General features: G+C 40.0%; 1 long non-coding RNA gene across 1 annotated transcript in view; it reads left to right on the forward strand.

Annotated features, from left to right (window-relative positions):
• Positions 1-11,099, forward strand: part of LOC124416568 — a 34,355-nt gene extending 23,256 nt beyond the window's left edge. The window contains exon 2 of the long non-coding RNA XR_006930779.1: positions 10,994-11,099. This is a non-coding gene — a long non-coding RNA (uncharacterized LOC124416568). The remainder of the gene's footprint in view (positions 1-10,993) is intronic.
• The last annotated feature ends 15,244 nt before the right edge of the window (positions 11,100-26,343 follow it).

A 26,343-nucleotide genomic window follows, 5' to 3' on the forward strand; every position in this document is an offset into this window, starting at 1 on the left:
TTATGGGCAGGGTGGCTGACGGCGAGTGGCGCGACTTTTCGCGGGATTAACGGCTATTTTATAAACCCAAAAACCACTTGGTCGCCTTCTAATTTCTTTTTATTGCAACGCAGATTCGCTTTTTCAACGCTAATGTCTGTCTTGATATTCATACACGTCGAGTTATCACCAATATTTGAGGTTAAGGTGTTCAATAAACTAGTGAAAGTCTTGTGCTTGGCACAAAGAACAAAGCAATTGTCGAAGAACAATGAATAGAATAGAACTGGATCGATCAGCTTATTGATACGAAGATCGGATTGAGTTCATAATTTTGTACCGAAATTTGGAATATAATTTTATTGTCAAGTCGATGAAATTGTTTACCTTGTTGTCAGAATATTGTTCAGATGAATATAATTTGGTATGAAGATATAATTTTAGAACGATAAAAGTACGTCTGCAGAAAACAATATAGCAACACTCCCAAATTTCGGACTTCATAATTAATTGCAGATTTTCAAAAATACTCAATATCCGATTTTATCGAAAACATTATTCCACTTAGTCTTAAAAATTCGTTCAAGAATTCTTCTAAAGAATTCTCAAATCCATTTCAGATACAACAAATTCTTCGAGAGTTTCTGATACGCAACTTGGCAACCATATTTTCGTTAATTTCGGCTAAGAATCTGGATCATTCTTACTGTCATCCATGGGGAACAAAAAGAAGAAAAACGGCGAGTTTTTATTTCTGGATGACAAAGACGAACTTTTCTTCACGCTCACTTCGAGGTTGGATAATAAGCTGTGAGTATTGTATAAGCATTAGCATTTAGAGCGTGCGCTAGACACGCGCGTTGGGTGAGCCGGGCGCCGCGACGCCCAGCGTCGATTTTACCGGTGGAAGGAAATCCCCGTTACGTCACAGCATCTGGACCGCAAAATCTTAAGACCGCCAAGCCGAACCGCCGCGCCGCCCGGACTACCGGTGGTCGTGGTGGTCGCCAGGGTCTTTCCACTTCCCTTAGCTGCTCAGCCGGTGGCGACCGGCAACATATTTCAACCGACCACAGCCTCCGGCTCCGCTGGACCACTTGTGTCTCGACCCACCGATCTCTTGCGCGATTCACTCTGGAAAACAGATTAAGAAGAAAAAAAAAAAAAAAATATAATGGAAGATAGGAAAAGAAAGGCTGGGCGAGAAGAGAAATTGAAGTTTAGAGACTGATTTTCTTCAAAACTTTATTTTAATGTGATATGCGCTAATTAATTACGTAGCAATTAATCGATCAATCGATAGCATCGTTTAATCGTTTTCGCAATCAATCGATTAATCGATGATTTCGGCTAATTGATTTTTCGATTAATCGACTAAACGACCGTTTCGATTCATGTACAGATTGACCTGCAGAAATATTATGAGGCAACTTTGATCGATCGATTAATCGGAGAATCGAATAATCGAAACCGTCGATAAATCGGTTGATTGGAAAAACGATTAATCGATTAATCGCACATCACTATTATACAATAATTTCGCCAGACTCAATAATTGCAGGAAATATAAAACACGTAAGTACAAACATAGATTTTTCATAGTTATTTTTTATCTCTGTTATAAAATAAAATTTCTTTCTTTCTCACGCTTTCTTGCGCTTCGCTAATCGTTGTTTTAAAAATATTTTCCATCTTGGATCAATACGTTAAATTTTGCAGTATCTAAATTTTCCTACATATAAATTATAATTATAATATCAGTAACGTTTATTCATTAATTTTATTGTTGACCCCAAAACTTTATAAAATTGCACTATCTAAACAAGAGAAAAAAAAAAAAAAAAAACGAAACAGAAAAGAAAAGTTTTGTTGATGGCAATAGCTAATTATACGAATCCGAAGGGGCGGGATGGAGGGGGCAGAAGATCTCTGGGAGTTGAAGTTAAAACAAGTCAAGTGGTTAGAAATAAAGAGTAAGCGCAGAGCCATTATAAGAGCATCAAAAGTTGTGTGCACGTGCTCTCCAACGCAAAAAAAAAAAAAAACGTACATGTATATGTATGTATAGGTATACGTATGTGTGATTACATATGTGTATATATCTATATATATATGTATATACCATCTTCGTTTCACGAGCGCGCGGCATTTCCGGCTCTGGGACTTGTCCAATTTTATATCTGGTCACTGCAACCGTGGGTTTCAGGATCAATAAATCTATACTCGATCGAAGGAACGGTTAATTTACCAGTTTCTACGTCATTAAAAATCGCGTATAGTTAATCAGCTCGCCCTCAAGTGTTCGCTGATTTGTACGTTCCGCTCGGTTATCGAAAAGATTCGCGAACCTTGCACCGCGCGTTGTGATAATGTAATTTCCGTCAACCGTTTATCAGTGGTTTCGGCCTGTCGTCAATTAGGCGTAAACTTAATCAACATTGACGTATCGTTACCTATACTAACAAGTTATCTGGTGCAAAAATTCTACGACTGAGAATTTTTACAGAAATTGAAACATTTGGTATTATTTGTTAAAAAAAAATTGTAAATATGCATATTAGTTATTTTTCACGAGGAATCGTTAATTTTTGGTGAAAAAAAATAATTGTACTAGCTCGTGGATTGTTTACTGATAAAAAAAAAAATTTAAAAAAAAAAAAAAATTCAAATTTTCATGAAAAATTTCCAATTTCTTGCAAAAAATTATACGAGAAATTCCAATTTCTCTAAAAATGCGTAGAAAATCGTAGAAATCATTTTCACCAGGGACGGTGATGGAGGAAAAATCGAATTCGCTACTATCGATAGTCGAATTTATTTCGTACAAAAAATGAATCTGGAATTTTGGGACTGACGGGCCGCGTGATTGGCGGAACGGTTTTTGCGACGTTTGAGGATAAATGAATGTACTAAAATTGGGTGGAGGCCGGAGTTATGGGGCAAGGGATAAACAAGAAGCTATTTCGGTTTAGCCGTGGGGCCGTTTTGTGTCCGCTATACAAGTCCGCGGGCATCTGGCGTTAGTACCTACGTTGCAAAGTTACGCGAGTTTAGAGCCGTTTCTTGCCAACTCGGTATTCTCTTATTATACCTACTACGTTTGTTTTTTATTCAACCTTTTCAACAAGGTGTATCGTCAATCGGTGTATATTGCGCGGGTACCAAGATTTTTTAACTATTTTTATCAGTGCCAAATTCGTATCGATTATAATCACGCCTTGTCTAATTTTCTTTTTCATTTTGTAAGACGAGTTTTTCTTTCGTCATTTTTTATTTTTGTCTTATTATTCTACTTGATCAAAAATCACAAAATTCATATATCAATCGCAGAATTTTAGTATATATTTATTTTTGCAGAGTGATCAAAGAGACCAAATTATCGAGGAACTTGCGAGAAATAGAGAACAAGACGTATATATAGTTTTCCAAAAGAGAAGGAGAGAAAAGTTGTCGTGGTTTTTGCAGTGAATAAAAAAATAGATATACAAGTATAAAAAAAAATATATATATGTATTCTCGGCACATATTTCAATTCTTTCGCCAATGAAAATATTATTAGAATCGCTGTGGTTATTTTCAGACTTGCAATATCCACATTGAAAGCTCAAATATACACATAGACACAAGATTTTGCGCGAGATCTTCAGCGCATATCGAACAGGTGGTTGCCGTATCTAGTTAAACCAAAAAAAAAGCACTTTCATAAAAAAGCTTCAGGATCTGACCATTTGGAAATTCTAAAGCACCGATGATAATTGGTGAACAAAATGTGCATTCAAAAAATGAAAAATCTGAATCTAATCTGTAAACGAGACTCATCGTCGTAGTCTTCAATGTTTTTGTTTGATTATTTATTATCTGGATTACAAGCACGCTTTGGTAGCATGCATGGGATATTATCATAGATAATATACATATGGTGTGACATTGATCGAGTGTTTTTGAGTACTACAGTTACACGCTTAACGCTATGCACGGGCGAGGATTTATAATCATGCATACCTACCTGCCCGCTGTATGGTATTGAAATTTGTTGAGACAAAGGAGATACCAGCTAGGCCACCGTCTCCGGTTGGCACCGACGCGCAGCTTGTTATTCTTTGGAATTTGACTCGCTTGGTGTTGGCAACTGCCGCAAAGTTGTACGTACACTTGTTGCCACCATTGCAACGCTTGCAACAAAGATCTCTTGCCGCTGGTGCTGTTGCAGGTGGTCTCGTGGTGCACGTGGCTAATGAATGCATGCCCAGGGTCACCATCGGGACCCCATAAATTAGCACCATGGATACACACGACATATCAATTAAAACACTTCCTTATAGTAATATAAACGTTGTCGACCAAAGATTGTCGAATTATTTGGGAGTTTCCCTGAAGTGGAACTGATCGGACAATCGAGAAGCGAACGCTTTTCGAGTTGTAATCTATGGATCATTTATCGGTTTAAGTAGCTCCGGGCATCTCGCATGACTGATTATTCCAATAACCGTGTCACAAGCCGTTGGACCAGCAGTGATGTCTACCGGTTCTCCGATTTCTCGCCATCCTTGATACTCCTTATTCTCATTATGGTTCATCCTAAAGCGAGAGTGAATCCAAGGAGAGTCTCATCCGTCATCGAATTGCGACATTGCAGCCTTCGTTCTACACTAGGATGAGGAATTGAAAGACACGTTTGGACAAGTCCCAAAGCATGTTCCTCGACCACTTTCCTACAGATTGTACCATCGACGTGCGGTGTGTTTGCATTTCGAATCAGCTATGAGGACAATGTCCAGGGTTCATTGTGTACGATTCTTTTTTTTTTACTTTACTCTCGTTGCGGCAGAAAAGTCGAACAGATAAAGCGAACTTCTAAAGTCCAACGCACTCAGGTGTGCTCGAATGACGACGCCACGTTTCGAGATGAGATAACGCTGGAAACTACTTAAGGTAGTAAGCAGTAAGGATCGAGAAATCTGACCGGGCCTCAGAATTGATTCCTTATTCAAGAGCACTCTTTATTTTTGAGGTTATATTAGTAACTTCTTTGTGGACTTCGGATCCCTTTCCGCAGATCGTATATACGCCGTCAGACCCATGTGGTGGAGAAAAGAGTCGGGAAGCTGGCTCAAGTGGTTGAAATTGAAGCAATGTCAAGATTGGAGGAGAGAAATAGAAACGGGGAAAAAGAAGAGAGATTAGACCAGCAGCGATGGAAGTGATCGAAGTCTGTTGGCTCAGGTGTTTGCCGTTCGCTTCCCTCGTCGGCTGTCGTATCGTTTCACCGATACACGTAAGTTCGTCAACGTACGTACGTCCATTACACCATTGAACGTTAATATTACAGACGTGTGTGTATCCCGTATATTTTCGCACGTGCACCTTGCACACACTTGCCACTAAACACGCGCCACTAAGCCGATATGTATAATAACGTATATCTCGACGACGATAAATAATTCGTTGGGTATAACGATACTGCGGAGTCGGTATTATAGATCCATCGCGAGGCAATTACTTAGGCTAATATTTTTTCATCAAATTATAAATACATCGAGCATATTTTACTCCGTTGCATAATATGCGTGTGTTCCATGAAATCTGGCTATAAATTCGAATTTTAGTTGATCAACGTAACTTGCTTTGACCTCCATACATCTTCATCTTCTTCTTCTTTTTCTTTTCTAATAAAAATTCTGATACCAAATGATCAGATTTATGTATATTCAATCGGGTGATAGATGCATATTATATTTTACTTTGTGTCAATATCAAAAGTACATTTAGTATAATTAGTACCTACAGCTAATTATTATGTATATGGAATTACTTTGCAACTCGTCATTAACCTGCGACCTTGGATCCAAATACGTATAATATTAAACAATTTTTACCTCCAACGATTATCGTTACCTGATGAACGATCGATCACACCGATAGTATCTGAACTTATTATCATTATCGGTACATTGTTTAACGATACGAACATGTATGCCTGATTCTATTTCCATTATCGGTCAGTGCAAAAACGCCTACATATTTTCACGAAATTCATAAGTTCAATTAACCAAACAACAAACAATACGTTAACATTTATTGACCGTGACCACCTCTTATCTGTGGATCTTATCTGCCTGGTGTGCTATGTGCAAAGCTTCTAGGTATCCGTCTGATTGCAGTCGACTGTTGATTTTCTCAACAGAAAAATCCCATCCAAGAATAAACAAATCGTACAGCGGTTGGTTATCCGGGTTCGACCTTCGACAAAGAATGTCGGTTAGTCGCACGTTGGCACTTTTCCGCTTGTCTAGTGCTCACCGTGCGCATGCAAGAAGACATAATTAATGGCGACTGGCGTAATGACTCCCCGACGAAGGAAGTTGCCTTCGCCTTTGCTTGAAGAATCGAGTCGTTTCATACGAGACTTCCGCTCAACGCCAATCCCATCATCATCCCGTGGCCTTTGGCCTGGTCGAGGTCACCGCTTCGCCACTGGACTATAAGAAACGATTACTGTTGAACAACCGTTGTAGGGAAAATTCGGAAAATGGAGGGAGTTTCTCACGGTGCGAGTTAATTGGAAGAACGCGTTTCACGCTTCAGCCTCCAAATTGTGTGGGAAACAGCAAAAATCGTTCTATTGATGAACTTTTTCGAAATTATCTACTCCACTTTGTCATAACCATCGGTAGTGAAATCTCTTTCCATGATCATCACCCGAGGCTCTCCGGAGTCTAGCGACCAATTGTCATTTGCGGACACAATGCAGGGACAAAGCATTGTTCAACGGCAAACAACTTTACGCTCGGTTAAATTGCCTCCGCTTTGAAATAGGTGTAAGCTACACACCTACACAATACACGCGCATATCTTATCCTGCCTTTGGTTCACACCAGATGTACGCTATTTTATCTTTTTTTTCTTTTTACCCCCCCCCCCCCTCCCCCGCCCCTCTCACACACGCTGCGTAATTGCAATACTTGATTTTGCAACCGTCGTACCTGATTCTACGCCGTACTTACGTACATTAAATGTATAAATACGTATCACGATCACGCATCCATAGCGAAATGGATATCACGATCTTATTTAACGACGGGTCGATCAAAGATTATCAACCTCTATTGCAGTTTACATCAAGTTTTCACGTATTTTGAACAGCGTTTTGATTTTTGCACGAATTTCTGCACGAGAAAGATGATAGGTTTAACTTCTTATAACTTGAGTTGCTGGGGTGAAAGCAAAACCGCTGATTGTGATAAGTTTCTGCTAAGACTCTCGTATACTGAACTGAAATGAGCACAAAGTTTCCAAGTTCAAACGTTTTCGATGAAACAAAGTTTGGACCATATCGAAAGAAGCAATTCAAGCCTTTGAAAATACCGGGTGAACCTTAATTTCTCGGAAAATTGTAAGGAACGGATGAAAACCACTCTAATCTAAACTACCTAGATGAGTGTATAAAGGTTGAAGGTTGGAACGACGTCCGCGGAGAGACTTGAAGTTGCGTAACAATTTATTTATCGTCCTGGTTTGGGACTGGACGAACCTTGAAGAAGTTTTATGCTCAGAGCGATGTGCTTTCCAGTGGTTCACGCGGAAGATCTATCTCAGCCACGCGTTACTCTGTGCCAGTCGGTTATCCTATTTGGCAAATTTCCAACCCACGTTGCTTCTAGCCGGGTTGAGCTTCGCTCGCTGCCAACACTCTGGATCTCGGATCCGATCGCTAGATCCACGCTTCTCAAATATTAAACTCGGTCATGCAAACTCTGCCTTAACTTAAAACCAACAACCAAGAGCAATGGACGTATCTAATTTCTTCAAGCATGAAAAGTCTACACGATATCAAAAGGATTTCAACTGACAGATGAAACTAAAATATTCCGGGGAGAGAGAGAGAGACCATTTAAAAGTGATAATGATGCAGAAGCGCAACACATACTTCTGAGTTTTATCGACGAAGCTTCTTTTTGAAAAGTGAAAAGTCAACGTCAACTGGAGAGGATAAAATTAAGTTCACCGGTAAAAGGTGGAAACGTGTTTTTTCCCGCGAATTGGAATTCGGTTTTTCTATCAACGGTCCACTTCCAATTACGATTTTGAAAACTAATCCAACCTGCGTCGTACAAAGAGTGACGGACAAGTGGTGATCTACTGGCTGGTCCGCTGACCGCGAGAAGTCAACATCTATTTTAAGCAGACTATAATTGCGTTTCAGGGGACTGCCACTTTGTCTACGGAATCGCGGACGGCGACGATCGACGCGTATAGAATCGAGAAAACAATTGCACAATATCGTGTCACTCCAGTGCTTTTTCCGCAACGATATCAAGTGTTTGCGTCAAATCTTCGCATCTGCGGACGAATTGTTGAACCCGATTGTGCTCAAGGGATTCTGCAAAGTTTGAGTCTCGATTTTATCCGAAAACCGCTGAATTTCAGATCACGAAAAAAACTGCAAGCTCGATTTTCGATAGGAGGAAAAAAGCAGAGTCAAGCTTCTCTCAACATAATTGTAAGACTCTTGCTCTGGACTTTTATTCGACGTTTTTACGCGGACCGTTTAGTATCCGATTTCCTGACCATGTAGCCGTTATATAGGTTTACGCCTCAGTCCGCGACGCGCAGCGTCGTCGTGACGATAGACGTCGCGCTGAGTTTGCCGGAGCTTTTTCTGGGCTATATCAACCGGCTTACCTCACCCTAAGCCGAGCTTATCCAATCGAGTTAGGGTGCTGCCACAACGAATGAATATACGCGAGTCGAAGTTTGGGAAAACTCGAGAAGTACGGAAAATTCTCTTACTATTTTACAGCCGCGTACGATACCGCGGCAAATCATTAAACGAGACGTGATTTATCGCTGATCTACACGTCATTACCATATTCCGTGTATAAAAAATTGGTACCAATAATATCTGAAACATGATCAAGAAGAATAGCGTCGTATAATGGATGCACGTAATACGTTTCCGGTGGCGCCCGAGTTATTTGACCTTAATATTAACTTCTCGAACACGCTTATCAACGGTAAATTATATATTCATCATATATCTATACCGCAAAAACGTCGGAGATGAATTACGTCAGCTGAACCAATCATTAGCCACCCCGAAAAGAATAATATCCTTAAATTATACACGGATGATCTACGCTTTAGACACAGAATTTTGATCCAGTCTTCTCATTGTAAGTGAATATGTATAACGTAACTGAGTATATATAGGGAAAGGGCGGTTAAAACGGATAGGGGGGGGGGGGGAGGGGGCAAAATGGAGTACCCTTAAAATTTTATAAAAAAAATTTTATTGTTCAAAATATTTTTTTTACATTCAATAATTACTTCTATAAACATGATTGAGGATTGTTTTGGATTTTCAAAAAATCAAAAAAATTTTTTTACCTGGCATCTGAAAATCATTTTTATTTTCTTTTGGTTACAATGAAAAAAAATAAATAAAGTGCATTTGAGTTTTTGAAAACTAAGTATTTCCTTAAGTTCCCCGTTTTGCTGCCCCCTTCTCCTTATACACATTCTTGAAATTCATAAAGTGGTATTCGAGTGAATCAATTTAAAACAGATTTGTTTTCTTAACTTTAGTTGTGTAGTGATCAGACCTTGAGAAAAAACATTAAATAAATCTTGAAACATGTGTGACGAGTTTTTCGCGCCTGATGAACCTTCCATTTTATTTTATGTCCAACCGTCGGTTACGCCTCGTTAAAATTAGTCAACTCTGATTTTTTTCGTCCAATTGGCATTTCTCCAGTTTATAAATTTCCCGTATTATAAAACGGTGTGACACGTTAATTTTTCTCCAATATCGGTGCAGTGCACGAAATCCTCTTAAGAACCCTGAAAAACCAATCAATCTTGCGTCTAAGGAAGATTTATAAATTCTTTAACTTTAATAACTTTTTCCAGAAACATACTAAATAAATTCGTGATGAATAAAAATCATTTTTTTCGCAAATTTCATCGGCTGTTAGTACGTAACTTCTTTTTTTTCTCTTTTGTGGTTGTTTTGAAAACTCGGCTCAACCGAAAACAGTTTTTACAATCCATCGGAGAATTTCCGTGAAATTTCAAGTAGTTTTTGGAAAATTTTTGGAAAATTTTGCTCTCGCTGGTCGTTGTGGAGGCGACTTTAGGCCGCAGGAGACTCGCGGATCGAGGCGTTGGACCTCGCTGTCTGCCGTCTTCCTGACACTCGTCTTCGGCGACGCGTGCCACCGACACTCGCGCATGCGTGCAGCTCTGATCTGCCCACGGCGTGCGTCGCGTGCGCCGGTACACACCTGTTTGCCTCTGGTAAATTTTCATCGTCACACAGCACTTGACCTACCTAAATTTATCCGATGAATACAGCACCACCACCACCACCACCACCACCACCACCACCACCACCACTAGCGTGACTATGCAGCGCAGCCACATTCTCCTGCCATCATCCTTGGATCGAATAATTTCGCGCTCATTTCCTGAAAACTTTTCTTGCGTCATACGTTACGGAAATACATTACGCGTGGCAGACGTGTGATTTCGTCTCGATATTCAAGTTGCTTTATCTCGTTTTCAGATGCTCGGATCGTGGGGAAACGAAATCGCGAAACAGAAGTTGTGGTTTTCTCTCAGAAGAGAGGAGAGACATGTGTTTAAATCGAGTGTCAAGTTTTTATTCCTTTTTTTTTATTTTTTATTCAATGTTTCGTCGCACTTTAGCGAAGCCAGAATTTACGTGTTGGTTTTTGGGACACGTTGAATTCAGCCATATATATCCTCTAAATTATCTCCAAATTTCCTGAATTTTGGAAACCAGAATTCAGGATTTCAGTCACTCATTATTAAATCCACTCGACCATATCCGAAATTACTGCAAACTGAGATTTAAAGTCTTCACTATAATTTTTGAAAACCGAAAAATATACCGCACAAAACGTATCGTTTTAAGGATCGATGATCCGGAAAAAATCATCGGAGTTTCACATTTTCTATTACTTATAAATCGCATATAATATCTCTGTTGCAGAATTTGGCAAGGGTCGAAAATCGCGACTAAAAAATGTCAAAAATCCGACATATGGAGGGAAAAAAAACAAAAAAAAAACAAAAAAAAGGAAACACAGACAAGGGGGCTGAACAACAGTGGGTTTAATTGGTGTGCCAGCTCAGCGGGTGTTCCATGACGACGAGAGGAGGAGGAGGACGTCCAAGATTAGGTCAGAGCGTACGTGGGTGGTCGAAGAAGGAACAGCAGCCAAAACCACGCACCTGGATAGCCCCGGCAGAAATATCCGTCCATCGTTTCGCGGGGTATATAATCAGAGGCAAAGCCGGTCTGCCGGCTAATTCCAGCCTCGCATTGAGAAGAATTTTATTTGTTATATTACGATTACTGAGAAATTTGAAAAATGGGTTTCGTAATAGGAACGGTTTAAATTACGTTGGAATGGGTAGAAAATGTGATACGAGTATAACCGTTTAGTTCAATTAGAAAGTTGTCAGAAAATATAAGATTTTCTCGTTATTGTAACATTAAAAGCATTTGTTTATTTTTTTCAGAGAAATCAGATCTTATTATTAATTATAATTTTAGTTTATGATGAAAAATGCAAATATTTAATGACTATTTAATAGTAGGGTATTTCAAATGAAAATAAAAAAATAAACAATTCTTTTTCGAACGTACATCAAAATCTCGGTATAGCATTTCAAATAGAATATCTTATCCAAATATCAGTTCCTAATATTGATATTTAGATTTTTTCCGTTTTTCATTTAAACAACACTCAAAAAAGAAAAGGAAATATTGGAATTTTTTTTTTCTCCTAAACAGCTTGACTTACGAACTATCCAAATACAGATTCTTGCAGAAAATTGCACGCTCTATAAAAAAGTACTGAAATACAATTTTCCTAATTCTGACCCATTAAGATATATTCAAAATGACTCAATGATTATTAGCGAAATTTTTTTTTTTCATTGGAACACCCTACTATACACTAACCCAAACTCTAAACACGTATAATGGCGACACGACCTTCCTTCCGAGGGTCAGATTCCACGCATAAGCGTAAGGACTTCCCTTATTTTACCCCGGAACCGCGTGCATTTATCCAGAGAATTATTGTCGTTGTGCATTAAAGTCTGTAAGCGAGAACTCTAGACCAGTTGGACAGGTTTCAAAACGTAATATACTGTTAGCTGCCGGCTTGTGGGTGAAGTTTCATCGCTGTGTGAGAACTTTGCGCGTGCGCGTGTGTGTGTTGTGTATTTGTACCTATATGTATGAGCGTTGTGCGCACAATGCGTGGTCTCAGCGTGCCCACCATTGGTGGGTAAAACCGCGCGGTGCCCACTTCAAATGGTGCTCGTATTTTATTATACAGTTGGAGACTTACAAAAGATAAAATTTTTCTCTTTTCTTTTTTTTTTTCTTTCTCTTCACCTCCTTAGCCCTGTGGAATGCCATCCGATATGCAGGGGTTTCTACCGCCTATCTTCCTTCACCTTGCCTCTATACTTAACTTAAAGATATTCCTCCTCGTCCATCCATCCGTCAAACCCATCAAACTCTCGCTCATGACGCTACTACTTTTTTTCTGGATTTTATTCAGGTACTGAAGCTGATGGGACGAGGAATCTTTTAAGGTCTAGATTTGGCGAGGAATTTTCTTACATTCATTTGCAAGTAACGTAGGTTTTATATATATTTTTTTTTTTTGCTTCTCCATTTTCCCCATTTCTCCATATCTTTCGATTCAATGTTTGACTTTGGTATGACAAGTAATAATGAAAAAAATTTTTTTAAAAGCAATAATTAATATCGTCTCCGTCTTGTGACCGTTAAACGTATTTGAGACAACCACCAGCTCACAACTCGTAAATATCGTTGGTTATGATTGATAGTTCGTTCGTTCTCTGAACGTATTTTTCATGTTAATTAACACATCGGTGTATACGAACGGAAAAAGTAAAAAGGATTCTGTGAGCTCGTTTTGCGGTGTATTTTGCGACACGTGATTCACTTGAACGGCGCCACAGTTTTCTCGCCTCTTCTTCACGGGCTCGTACAAGTCGCGTCGGCCCCATTAATATATGAGCTTTTTTCTGCCGCGTTATAATAATACAGTGAGATAAAACGCCACGCGTCTCGTCGTTTGTCAAATACATAGGCAAGTACATAATTTCACGTTTGCATCTGCGTCGCGCTCACTGCGCAGACTCGCAAGCGAGTAACGAGACGCGCGCTTTTTGAACCGCGTCATTTGGTTCGGAGAAAATTCTACGCCATTCTTCAACTGAAATATTAAGTCTCCTCTTCTCCCCGCCGGGTGGCGCCTTTGCTAAGCTCTAAACTTCGACCTTGCAAAACTGCTCGCGGTTCCTATCCGTAAATCTTGTAAGAGTTCCCGTCGCGACGACCGGCGCCGAAGGAACGAAGCGACGCCTCGTCGTATACGTCGTCGGGTCGTTGCCGACCACGGCGCGTGCAACGATCTAACCGTTTCTTTATTTTTCACGTTCCTCAATTCTTTCCCATAGTCTATTCTCTTCCCTCCTTCTCTTCGACCTCTCCACTTCTTCTTCTTTATCTGGTAAACTCACACAGCTCAATTTTAAGGATTCTTCGATGCGCTTGTCGCGGTCAACGTTCCTTTATTCCGACCAAAATATTTCGCCCTCGAGTTATTGCGACGCAGTTTCATCCCGACGCTAAAAAAGTTGAAGAATTTTATTTGTTTTTTGTTTAGGTTATTTCCGCTCTAAATGGCGCCGCATGCAATTTCAGCCGCCATGTTGAATTTTGGAGTTGAAATATGAGAGATTTTCTAAATTTCATTAAAAATTGTCTCAGAGCCATGTCATTCAATCCAATTGCACAATTGGATGCCTTAGATACAATTTACTTTATTTACATTCGCAATGAATCAATATGCAAAAAGTCTTGAAGCATTTTCCAAAACGCAAGCTATCGTTCGGTTTTTGGTTACATCAATTCTTTTCGCCACCTACTTACTGCTTTCATCACCCTGAAACAATCTTCCAAATATTCGAATCACATTGTTGTGTAAAATTTGAAAAATCCACTGCCATAAGCTGCGAAAAATTTTAACCAATCCTATAAAACATGCCAAATAATCCAACCTAACCTACAAACATCTAACTGCAAGGTATATAATTATTTGAAATGCGTATCGATATAAGAAATCGACTATCATAAGATCCCCTATATATATATACCTAAACACACAGCACGGTGTGCAGGGGAAATACTTGTAAAGGGGGGACACAACGAGTGTCTGGGTGGTGCACAAGGGTAGGTATATAGATCCGAAGCATGCGGTGAGATAGTCTGGTGTATTTTCCCCGTGCATGCATGGGGACCGCGAGGTGAGGAAAATGCCGTGGTGCAATTCAGGGGTGTCCCTACGATACATAAGATGCGTGGAGAGTGTGTGTTGCCAGGGGAATACAGTGACCCCATATACAGAAATTATAGATCGTATCCAGGAGGAATGGAATACCATGCCCTGCATGCAGCCACGAGGGGACTGCCCCAAAGCTGCATGGAATAAATATCCCTCCCCCACTCCCTTGTCTCGTCGACGACGACGCCTAGCGCAAAGAATCCGTTAGACGCCGCTGGGGGTGGATGGAGTGGGGGTGGTGGTGGTGGTAGCGGAAGAGAGAAGTGAGGGGGTGGGGGGGGGCGGACGAAAGGAGGGGTCAGGGGGCAGGGAACTTCGACTGGCATGGAGTACACGGACCCCTTTGCACTTATCGATCGTCAGCTATTTTGGCTGCGGCTCCCTAACGTTAACTACTAACACCCCCCGCGTACAAAATACCCCCCCTCCCCCCCCCCGTTTTTCCCCTTCCCGCGCTGCTGCATGTCGGGCAAGAACGGACGGAGTAAACAAAAAGTTCTCTTACTTTTGGTATATATATATATATATGTCTCGCGGTCGTAAATCTAGACAAAGACGATACCCTTTAATCTGAAAACTTTTTACAAACGTTATAGGTGAAGTATATACGTCTTGTAAAGGGTAAGTAAATATACTGTTATAGATGGAAAATCGTGGAGGAGCAATTTTTTTTAACCAACCCTTAACTTCTTGTGTAATTATGTACGGAGAATTTTTACGAAATTCGTAAATCAAAGATTTTTTAATTATTTGTAGACGATGGTTTTTTTTTTTTTCGTTTTTGTTTTTTTCTACGCCAATGTCAAAGAATTGAGATTCTTTTCGATCTTTCGTAGCTGAAATTTGAAAAAAAGAAAATGTCAACGAGAGTATCTAAATACTGTTTGGATCTTTTTGAAATATAAATTAAGATTATATTTATAGTAACGAAAAATTGCTTCAAATTTTCATTTTAATTAGGGAAAAAAATATGTGTAACGAAAATGAAATTTGCTGCAGGTTGGCACAGTCGTGTTTCTGATTTTGAGGGTAATGTGACAGGGCGCCGGTTTCACCCTTACTTCGACTCGAGTTGGCTTATCCTTTGGAGTCAGAGCGAAGCCTGCAGTTCACGGTCAACGTGCGTGCGGCCCCTGAAAGTCTGGGCGCCGAGACGCTTGGCGCCGCGTCTCGTATTACCGGTAAACCCCGCCCATCGCGTCGCCCCGACATCCACTTCACTCGCGGCAAGGGGTGAAAGAATTTTTATTAAATTTTAATCAACCCGGTTACGATTATCGTCATTCGTTTTATCTCGTGAGTATTATTATTTGTGAAAACATTTGGCAAGTTTTCTACCCTACGTAATAAAATTTAATCAAACTTGATACTTTTGTACGAGATTATTGGAACTCTTTACTAGGCCTAGGCGAAGGGATTCTTTTTTTTATCAACTGTTTAATCATTGAATTTCAGAACGATATAAATTACGGTTTTTTTTTCACACAATTTTCGAATATATTATTTTTCTTCACTATTTTAAGCTAAATAAAATGTAGAAAATCATTTCAGCCGATTAGCGTCGATTTTCTATTTATTATTTCTTTTCTTTCTAATTTCTTCTTCACATGGTTCCGGTTTTCCGATTGTTTAATGGCCGGAACATCCTGTTGATTTATATAGCAGACGAAATGTTGTAGATCCAATTCGAGTTTGAAAATTCGTATAATCAGTATAAAAGTGTGGAGGATTATTGGCAGGCGTGCCAAGCCTGAATGTTTGAAAACCATATTTGATTTTACTTCTAAACATGTGTCTGTTTAATACACCTGTATAGCAATGAGAGTAAGAGAAAGAGACAGAGAGATAGGGTGTCGACGAAAAAGGATAGATTCTTATCCTTGAGGATTTCCTGGAAGAAATATTTCCGGTTGGGTATAAAACCCGAAAATTTACGACACGCGTATAATTTAATGATCGGATATAGCGTCCGTAGAAAATCCAGGAAAAAGCCGGATGCGAAAAACTAATCAGAGACAAACAGTAAGGAAAAAAAAACAAAGAATAAGATAAACCGAGTGAAATATATAAAAAAAAAAAGGCAGAGAAATCGTCACGCTGCAAATCTCACAATGATAACAGAACGAGGATAACGATCAGATTATACTTTTCAGAATTACACTCAAGCCGAAAATGTTTAAATTTTATTGCCTGTGAAAAATACGCGCGTTTACGTAACAGAAAAAAGGTGAAAGAAAAAGACGAGCTGAAAACAAATTCATGCAGAGAATTGTGTAAGTGAGAAAACGAGAGACGAGAGATAAATAAAAGAAAGGAAAAGAAAAAAAAATGCACCCACAGAAACGTGGAAGTGCGTTTTAAATCTATCGCCTGGAAACGATTCTCTCCGGCAATTCGGTAAACCGATTTCCGAATCGTTTCGGTAAAAGCCTTGAGTGCGAGTACGTACGCCCAGATTATGCCTCGCTACATGCATATCTACGTGTAACGCACTTAGCACGTAACACCCGGCTGAATGTGGACATTTTTGTGGACATCGCAGACACCCGCATACCTATCTCGGTTCTGAAAAAAAAGTGAAAAAAAAAATTGTAGTAAAACCTGCAGGAGGTAGGAAAATATTTAAAAGTCGCTACGAATTATTGTAATATTTTTTTATTATATATGATACGTTAGTTCATTTTTTTTCTGTATCGTTGTCCAATTAATCATTATTCATAAAAATCAATGCTGAAAACAAAACAGGAACATTAAGGTGATGCGATACTCCTATTTCGGTAACAAAAACTGTTATCCAAATTTCTCCGAGACAATTTAATCTTTCGGATAAAAGACGAGAATTTGCCAACTGCGGAATTGTTAGGCGTAGTTTACTGTTGATTGGTGAACGATTAATTAGACCACGATACGAAAAAAAATAAACTAATTTACATATATATATATATATAATTCCGTAAGGTGTACACATAAAAATAAATAAAATATATTAGAATAATTGGTAGCGACCTCTAAATATTTTCCTACCTCCTCCAGGTTTCACGACAATTTTCTTTGCTCAGTATTTGTCACAAAATTTTGGAGTAGCACTTTAAAAAAAAAAATTCAAGGTAAAATATGAACCACCCTAGTCTAAAAGTGTAGATATCGATCGGGTGGTAAATCGTTTTCACGTTCAACAGCGCGGGGATGCAACCCTTCGCTAACAACTTGGCGGCCCTTCCCTCCCTCCCTCCCTTCCGCAGCAGTTGTCTGTAGGCTCGTTATGTTTTATTCTACAGCAATTCAGCTGTTGCCGTAGACAAATGGCCGCCACGAGGGTTCATGAATTAACCTCAACGCAAACGGATTCTTTACTATATACATGGATGATGGATAAATATGGCTCGTCAATTCGTCTCGTACCAATCGTTTCAATTTTTTACACCGACTTTTCAATTCACCGGGAAGAATTTCGGACAATCAGCTCTTGTTTGGTTAAAATTTTTCCGGTCTAGGTATACGAGTTTTTCACGTCAAGATAACGGCTCGATGGTCTTGAAAAAGAAACAGCTTGAAATTCGAAACGCACAAAACTTATCGCCAGTGAATGGTCGTAAAACCTTAAAATGTCAGGGATCATTGACCATGGAGTCAGGAAATTTGAGAGAGCAAGGAACATAAACTAGCTATATACCTCATACTGTGTAGGATTGCCTAGCCTCATAGATCATATATAACAGTACGAAGATTAATGTTCATTCGCGTGAAGGATAAAGGACCTTATATACATATATAGAAAAAAGATTTAGGGGTACAGATTGCATAACTCGATTGTAATAATGAAGAACTAATTTTGATTTTCTTTCAGAGAGTGTCCTGAATCTCATTTCAAGTAGAGATATCTGCAACAACTCGCTAAGAATAATCTTGTCACAATGAAACCAAGCACTTTGCTTTTAACAGTTTTTATCTTTATCCTTGTAAACACAATGAGAACGGGAAGTAATAATTGTAAAAATGATAGACCGTAAATTGAAAAAAAATCCCAATGACGATCACTGCACGCTGTGATAATTAGCAGCTCGCGACGGACGCGTCGTTCCGTCTCTTCGTCGTTATCTGGCTGCGGGTTGTGATCATGTGTGGCTTGTGAACGTGGACGAGTGTCGCACACAACTTATGAGAAACACACGTGCGCGGTCCAGCGTTTTTATTTCGTGGTGAACACACGCGTAATTCACGTCCTCCATCAGTCTGGCGTGTTGATTGGAATAATTAAAAACTCATATTTTTATCAATTAGTCTCTCGCTTTGTCGGATAATGAGGACTTGCCTAATTATATGCACTCTGAAATACTGTTTACGGTGGAATGGAACATTATTTCAGACCGTTTATGGCTGCTGTGATAATTATTCTTGTTTTTATATACCGGAAGAATATTGAAGCAGTGAAAAACAATCAAGCCAAGAGTAATTTCGAAAGTGAATGACTGTGATGGAAAAAAGTAAGAATTTATCATCTCTCGTTCATAAATCAGTATAAATGGATTTTAACGCTTTTCAACGCTGACACTCCGCATTACTCGATGCAGTTTCCGCATATTCTGGTATTACGTGACTACGCGGAAATATTATCGCATTTACCGTTCAATTGCGAATTCTCTGGTAATGTCCTCGAGCAAGATTGTTATGTTCATTTTTTGTGATTGGGGATTTGGAATTAGGAAACAAAATTCTTTGCGGATCCAATACACAATGGATTCTAAGCGCACGTGAACGGGCTTGAATGAGTTACATAAGATTGGAATGCCATTCCTTTTTCATCTATTATTATACAGTTTCCATTCTATAATAATATAATTCTTTTTATTCATTGTATAGCGGATACAGTCGACTGTCGAATAGAGAAAAGAGAAGGAAAAAAAAATTAATCTAGATACATTGTCAAATGAACAATGCGCCCTGATTTCCGGGAATTTTGACCTAGGAATATGATTAATCGACTCTAGGTCATGCATAATTGATTGTTGCCCATTTAGTTATTACGGCAAACGTGCGATAAGTTGTTGCACACTTGTACAGTATATTAGCGCAGGCGAAGCCACGCGAAGCTGCCGGCTAGATCGATACACAATAAGCGCAAAATCGTGTAGCACGTATCAGTGGCCCATCGCCTGCAGTGATAAGTATAAAATCGGACCTTCGGACAGAGTCAACACACCATGAATCCAGCCCAGAACCCTAAGAAGTAAAAAAAGTGCACTGATAAGCACCAAAGTGCTTGAAGTTCATATAAGAAATATTCAGCGCGATTCACGCACGCGCAAAATAATCCAACTCTATTGGTCGCCGCAATAAATCGTCTGCAAGGCAGGGGAGCCAACGTGATCAAAACAGGACATGAGACTTCGAGTAGCGAATTGAAATTGCATTCTCACGATGACTCTTACCAGTCGTCAATAAAAGTTTGCAAAGTCTAATCGAACGACTACGTTAACTAGTTGATACCTGATTATCATAATGAGAAAAAAAAAATTCCACATAACCTCGATAAGTCGAGTTTGACAGCTGAAGGTTGAGTTGGCCAGCCTGCATGAAGATTAAAAATATCTCGCGCATGCGCAGTCGGATGCTCGTTACACTAAGTTTCGCACTTTTCTCCCGGCATTGTCGCCTAATGTACGTATTTTTAGGCCAAATGTGTACAAGCGGCAACATTGTGCGTCGCCTACGAGGCAAGCTGATGTTGTACAGCGAACCGCACGCTGATTTACTCCCACATGGATGGCAGCAACGGGGCACCAGAAGCGCGTGTGTTGGTCGCCTGAGTGGAGCCGACCTGCCCCCGACAATGGTACCTATACCAACATTAACACTTGGATCGGTGTGTGCACGTACCAACTTTATACTCAACTCCTCTTATATGTATACTCGAAGACCATTTAAACGCCTGCCGGTTCGCCACGACGCCTCTCGAATATTTAGATTTTTTATGCACACCTAACTCACTTGGCTCTGTAGTATATATATATGTGTAATCGTACGTATAACGCACTTGTGCGCGTCTGCACTTATTCCGTTACGCCCATCCAGCGTCGGGCAAATATGCCGCCACTTATCGCGTTATTAGGCAAGCACCGTGTGTCTTGCAGTCGCGTAATGTGTCGACCAATTTACAGATGGGATGAAAATTGGACTCGAAATCTCGCGATGTCACCGCATAGCTGTGATGAGTATATATCATTGGTAAGAAATACTTATGCACCCGTTAAGGAGGTTCAGACCATTGCTTCATAGACCTTGGATAACATGTTCATCCATGTCTGGGTGAATCTGCAGTGAGTGTAAAGAAATTGAATCTTGTAAGGTAAGTTTACCAGTTATTGAAACGTTTAGACCCAATTATTGACCCTTTTATTTTTCAAAATTATAAACTAGCGGCACAAATTGTGAATTTCTCGATGACTGAAACCAATTGTCAAAGGTTTAAACAGTAGAAATTTATTTTTTGGTAATTTTAGAACTAAGGATCAAACAGTTAAAACCAAAAAAGGTCAATAACTGGTACACTTACCTCGTTCCAGATGGCTTGAGTTATCCTCGGGTCAGCCAGATCGGTGGCAGTAAAAACGTTGGAGATTAGACGATGGATGCCGGGAACCGAGAACGTTTTACGGATATTATGTTATGACTGTACACAATAGATGGATGAGGGCTTGAAAAAAGAGAGTATTTACCAACTTCTAATGGGTTCATAGAAACGGGATAGTTTTTTAAATTATGGCCATCATGTTATTTCAACTGTCCGTCGAGGATGAACCTATATAATTTCCCGAGTCTTTCTTGGCTGAATTCTACTTCCATTCTTTTTTTCCTGTACTTTCAAAAAGATTTTCATCTAGAATATCAAAGATACAAATTTACAGAGATTAATTGAAAGATCAAACTGAAGACAGAGAGAATGAAAACAGGATAGAAATATCGAGAGGAACTCCGATTTATTCAAAACAAAATTATCTTATCTCAAATACGCAGTCAACCATAAAATGAAATATCGATTTATGTAAAAATTTGTATACGATGTCTTTGACAGCGGGAGACATCCCATCGTATTGAGCTTCAAGGGATTAAATCGGGAAACACATTTTCCATAATATATTCTTTAGGGAATCACCCCAATTATTCAACTTTGACCCTTACGCTCATATCCGGGAGACTCTTGCATATGTATGGGTGCCGGGATCTCGGTGTACGGTGTCGAGTTCAAAACGATCGCCCTCTCAGCTCTTCATCGTTGAGTGCATATCGCGTGTAATATCCCTCCGGTGTATAATAGCTTCTCGCTCCTCCAATCGAGCACCATGACTTCCCACCCCGTCTCGTGACTCGCAAAACGAACAATTTATATTAAACTCAAGAGCGAGTCCCCAAGCTGCCGTAAAACTATGACAATAATTCTTTTTCAAAGCTATGTCGAGTTTGGTTCGGTATCTGCTTTAGTCCTTATTCACCGATTTGACGACAGAATATCACTCTTCGTGCTGAGAAGCCATGGTGGTCAAAATAAAAAGCGAACCGAGTGAAAACAATGAATTACACCTGCGCGTAGATGCGATTGAAATTCGCAGGCTAAATTTTCACCGTAAATAGCCTTCGTCGATGCTATAATCACATCTGAACCATTCTTGCCATCAATTTGATTGGCCTGAATCAAAGCTAGATAACTGGTGAGCGCTGGAAATGATTATAGAGCCGAAATAAAATCGCAAGTGTGACAATGGCGGCCATCTTGACCTTGTGCTGGCGTTTAGATGGGCGTGATGAATACTCGAAGAATATTTTTTCACAACCTTGATAGAGTCTTCTACATCTTTTTCACCAACAAATGAGGTGGAATCAATCCGGAAGACATTCCGCAATGCATTAGAGCGAGAAAGTGACCCGAAGGGAGATGTGAAGCTAAGAAATGGTCAGCCGTATTCCTCTCGCTGCAGTAACCATAGCAACGCGGTTTGCTCGAGGAACCAATGATATACTTACTTACGCTGATTGGTTTTGTCGCTGCTGATCAAAGAAGTGGACTATCTGGTTTTATTGCCCGGCAATATAGTGAATCTATTGGCAATTAAGTCTATAAATAACAGAATCACTCGTGGAATTAGCCCCGTGACATTCTCTACGTCGTTTTCATTAGTTTTATCGTGGCTTCATATTCTTCACTCGATAGAGCCATACGTGTAATAATGATCCTCCGTTATATCATCCCGTATCCACGGTAATTCTTTCAGATAGAATCACCAAAATTTCTGACCGTTCTGCGAATCTATTGTTATTGCAATTTCCCTGGCAGAAATTGACAATCAACGATATTCTTATCCGCTAAAGTTTCGTGTATGAACTCGAGTTCTGGAAGAATTGACGTTGCTTTGAATCCGTTCAGCCTGCAATCAATATCTGAAATTTGCAGTCCTCTAGCCCTATTGAGAATAATAAAATTGGCCATGAAGACCGTAGCATCAGCGGTAAAAGAAAAAAGAAGAACGATGATATCAGGCTAGACTGATGAAGAGGTCGAGGAGGAAAGAGGAGACTGGAGTACAACAGAAATAATAAAAAGATAAGGTTAAAAAACAAACAATCCCCCCCCCCCCCCCCACCCCCTTCCAAAAAAATAAAATAAAAGAAAAAACAGTGCGAACGAGACAGAGAAGATAGCGAAGAGAACGCAAACAGAATCAGCGACGAATGGTGATCGGATGATGAGCGGTTGGCGGGGATGAGAGAAGGGGGATCCAGTGCAAGTTAGCCTTGACATTCACCTCCCACATCCTGCCCAACAGACCGACACTCGACAGTGATACTCAACTCGAGTTGACCGTGGTAATATTATTACGCACGTAGTGCCGATATTATTACAATGCGCGATTAACTTCTCGCGAGTGACAAAAAGCACAAGCTTTGGCTGATCAGCCGTTCATACAGTCTTAATCTTTCTCACTCTACTTGAAATTCCAGTTTTTGCTGACAGTAATTGATTTCATGATTCATTACGAAGCGAGGGGAAATACGGGACATTCGATCCTGCATCTGGCCGCCATGTTTTCTGATATTGTAGAAGTGTTAAAAAACACGGTTATTGATTTTTTTTTGCAATACCAAGAGCCGTGAATCTTTCTAGCCATTGCTCAGATTGTAATCCAGTCAAAAACATGAATGTTCGATCATAAACAAGAACGTAATGGATCTCTTAAAATGCGAAGCGTGACGCGGAATTTTCCTGACCTGTCACGTGACTCCCCTCCTAATCGTCGTTATTAATCCATCTTGGAATATCGCTCGTCAGTTTTCACCACCGAAAATCTACGCGGCTATACGACTAGTTTCTAACTAATTCTATAATGCGTTGAGGCAGTACCTATCGTAGAAAAAAAAAACTTTTCCTAATTGTGAGTAAAAACTTTTACACAACGGCATTAATTTCAAGACTAGACTTTCGGTTGTATCCTTCATTCATTGCATTGCTTTCAAGACCAAAATCCTGTAAGTTGACACCATACATATCCCGAAATAAATATGAATAACCGCATACAATACAAGTCGCATTAAAACCTGCGCTCAGTATTAATCAGACGATTTTGACCTCTGCGATGATGAATTAATGATTCAATCCAACAAGCCAGCGATTGCGTAGCGATGATCTCGATCGCCACTTCCCGATTTCCCTCCCCCTCTGCCCCTCTCTCTCCGTGACGAATTCACAACGGTCTTGAATAGCCCGACTAATTTCAATACGTAATTGCATAATGCCTACCTCGAATAATCAGCATACCTCAATGGCACAGCACAGAATCCCACCTACAGAGTGAACAACAGTAATGACTGGGCACGATCCGACATCTAGGTGCGAGCCGCGCGTGAGTAAACACAATCGAGCATAACAGTGGCATGAAATCAGAGCTCAAATCGGAATTACAAGGATCGATAGGGATCGAGTTTATCCTACACTCGATGATCTATTCAGCGCCAGGTGAGTGGCAGCGATCCGTAACATGTCCACGGAATGAACGGTGATGGGATCGAGAGTGAAAACGGGACCGTGCGAAGGTCTGAAGAACTGGCCCACATATGCAGATCGAAGAAATGACTGGTCGACTGTGATCCACCCTGACGATCGAGCGCCTTTCTGCATATACAGTCCTTATTGCATGAGCACATCATGACCAGAGTCCTCGGTCTGAGGGTCAACTGGACACCTTGATGATCAGGGAAATATCGTTCCATCGTGTAATTTGACACGGTGTTCATTTTTTCGCACGAATAATTACAGAATGACACCCTGGCTGGGTCGGAGCATGACGAAATCGATTCTAGATCTACACTGTGCGTCGCAGGTTTTCTATTTTCGCACGTCAGTGCGTGAAGTGCATGAGGCAAGAGTGTCCCTGGAGATCAGCGCGCTATAAGAGAGGCGGTAAAATTGATGGTTGTAGGCGGATTTGCAATGCAAATTATTGGATCATCTCGCGGAGAGTAAGGCGGCATCGTTCCTTTACGACCCGTGCCGCGTAATCACCCGTTTATTACGCGTTCGCGGTCTTAGTCACAATTCACCCTCCAGCAGTTTTCCGCGTAACGTTTCGCTCGTAATTTCACCGTGTATATATGATCTATACCCATGCTTTTCCACCATCGGAAGTCGCGTTGGTACACCTATGCATCTGCATACTGCACGCGTTTCTTCATGAATTTCCATGGGACCAAAGCACGTGGCACGATCCAGACCTCTAATTATATCAGCAGATACACGAGCCGTTTATCATGCGTGGTAATCCACCAGATCATATATTACGCAATGATCGTCAATTTCTTGCGTGTTTTGTAATTATCTTCTATAGGATACCAATTTACCATTTATTATTCTTTTTTTTTGTGTTTATTCGCATTCCTTCAGGTGTATAATAACCTTATAAACCTTGCATGCATGGACATTGTCAGTTCATGATCTAATACCCACGGCATAACTCCAGGCACAGGTCAGGCCTCGAAACGACTTTAGGCCTCGCCTTTACACACGAGAGGAATAATTATAACATGTGCCATATGCCGATATTATCGTCGCGCAATTCACGTTGCTATTGTCAATTTCTGATGACGGTGATGACGTCACGTTTACGGGTAGGATAAAAAAAACTCTCTTAAAACTGGGCTAATCGCTAATCAATTGTAATTATTTATACCTTATCGAATTTTATTTTAATTCATTTACTTCGCAATGATTAAATTTTATTCACGAATGACTTTAAAATCTTCGCGTGTGTACCTAATTTTACGTCACAATTAGCTGGGGAAATTAATTGCCTCTGAAATAATATTCCCAAATCATTTTTACACGCAGATTATAAAATCGGTATATCGATATGATTTAGGGAACAAACTCGTGTTTAAAAATTTATAATTGTTCGATTCATCAGGTACAAGAGACTTCCGTTGAAAAATAGTTAGAGAACGGAATAAATCAATTCTAGGATCGAGATCTAGATGGCTTAAGGAGGTCGTTACGAGTAACACGTGTTTGGGAGAAATATATGCTAATACATGCCTAGTCGAGTCTTAATCCGATCAGCAATGACTCCGCGCTATTTTATTTCGATGGTTATTTCGCTGCTGCCTGGAAAGTTTTCGAACATTCAACATTCAACGAGTACCTACGGTAAAACATCTTCGATGTCAAAAGCGGCACCTAATTATCTCTCGAAGCATTAATATGCCCACAACTGTCGGACAAGAGATCCTCGATTCATATTGAATGGATTTCTAAGAAGCCCACGGCGAGCTTCCTATACTCCATACCAAAGTCCATTTATCTTCGCGGAGGCCGAACGGAGAACAGATATAAAGAAATACACATTTGGAGTTCACGACGTACGCCTTGCGGTGAAACAAAGATATGAAATTGTGTAGGTATACA

The sequence above is a fragment of the Diprion similis genome, chromosome 2 (assembly GCF_021155765.1).
Source record: "Diprion similis isolate iyDipSimi1 chromosome 2, iyDipSimi1.1, whole genome shotgun sequence".
Taxonomy (NCBI): Eukaryota; Metazoa; Arthropoda; class Insecta; order Hymenoptera; family Diprionidae; genus Diprion; species Diprion similis.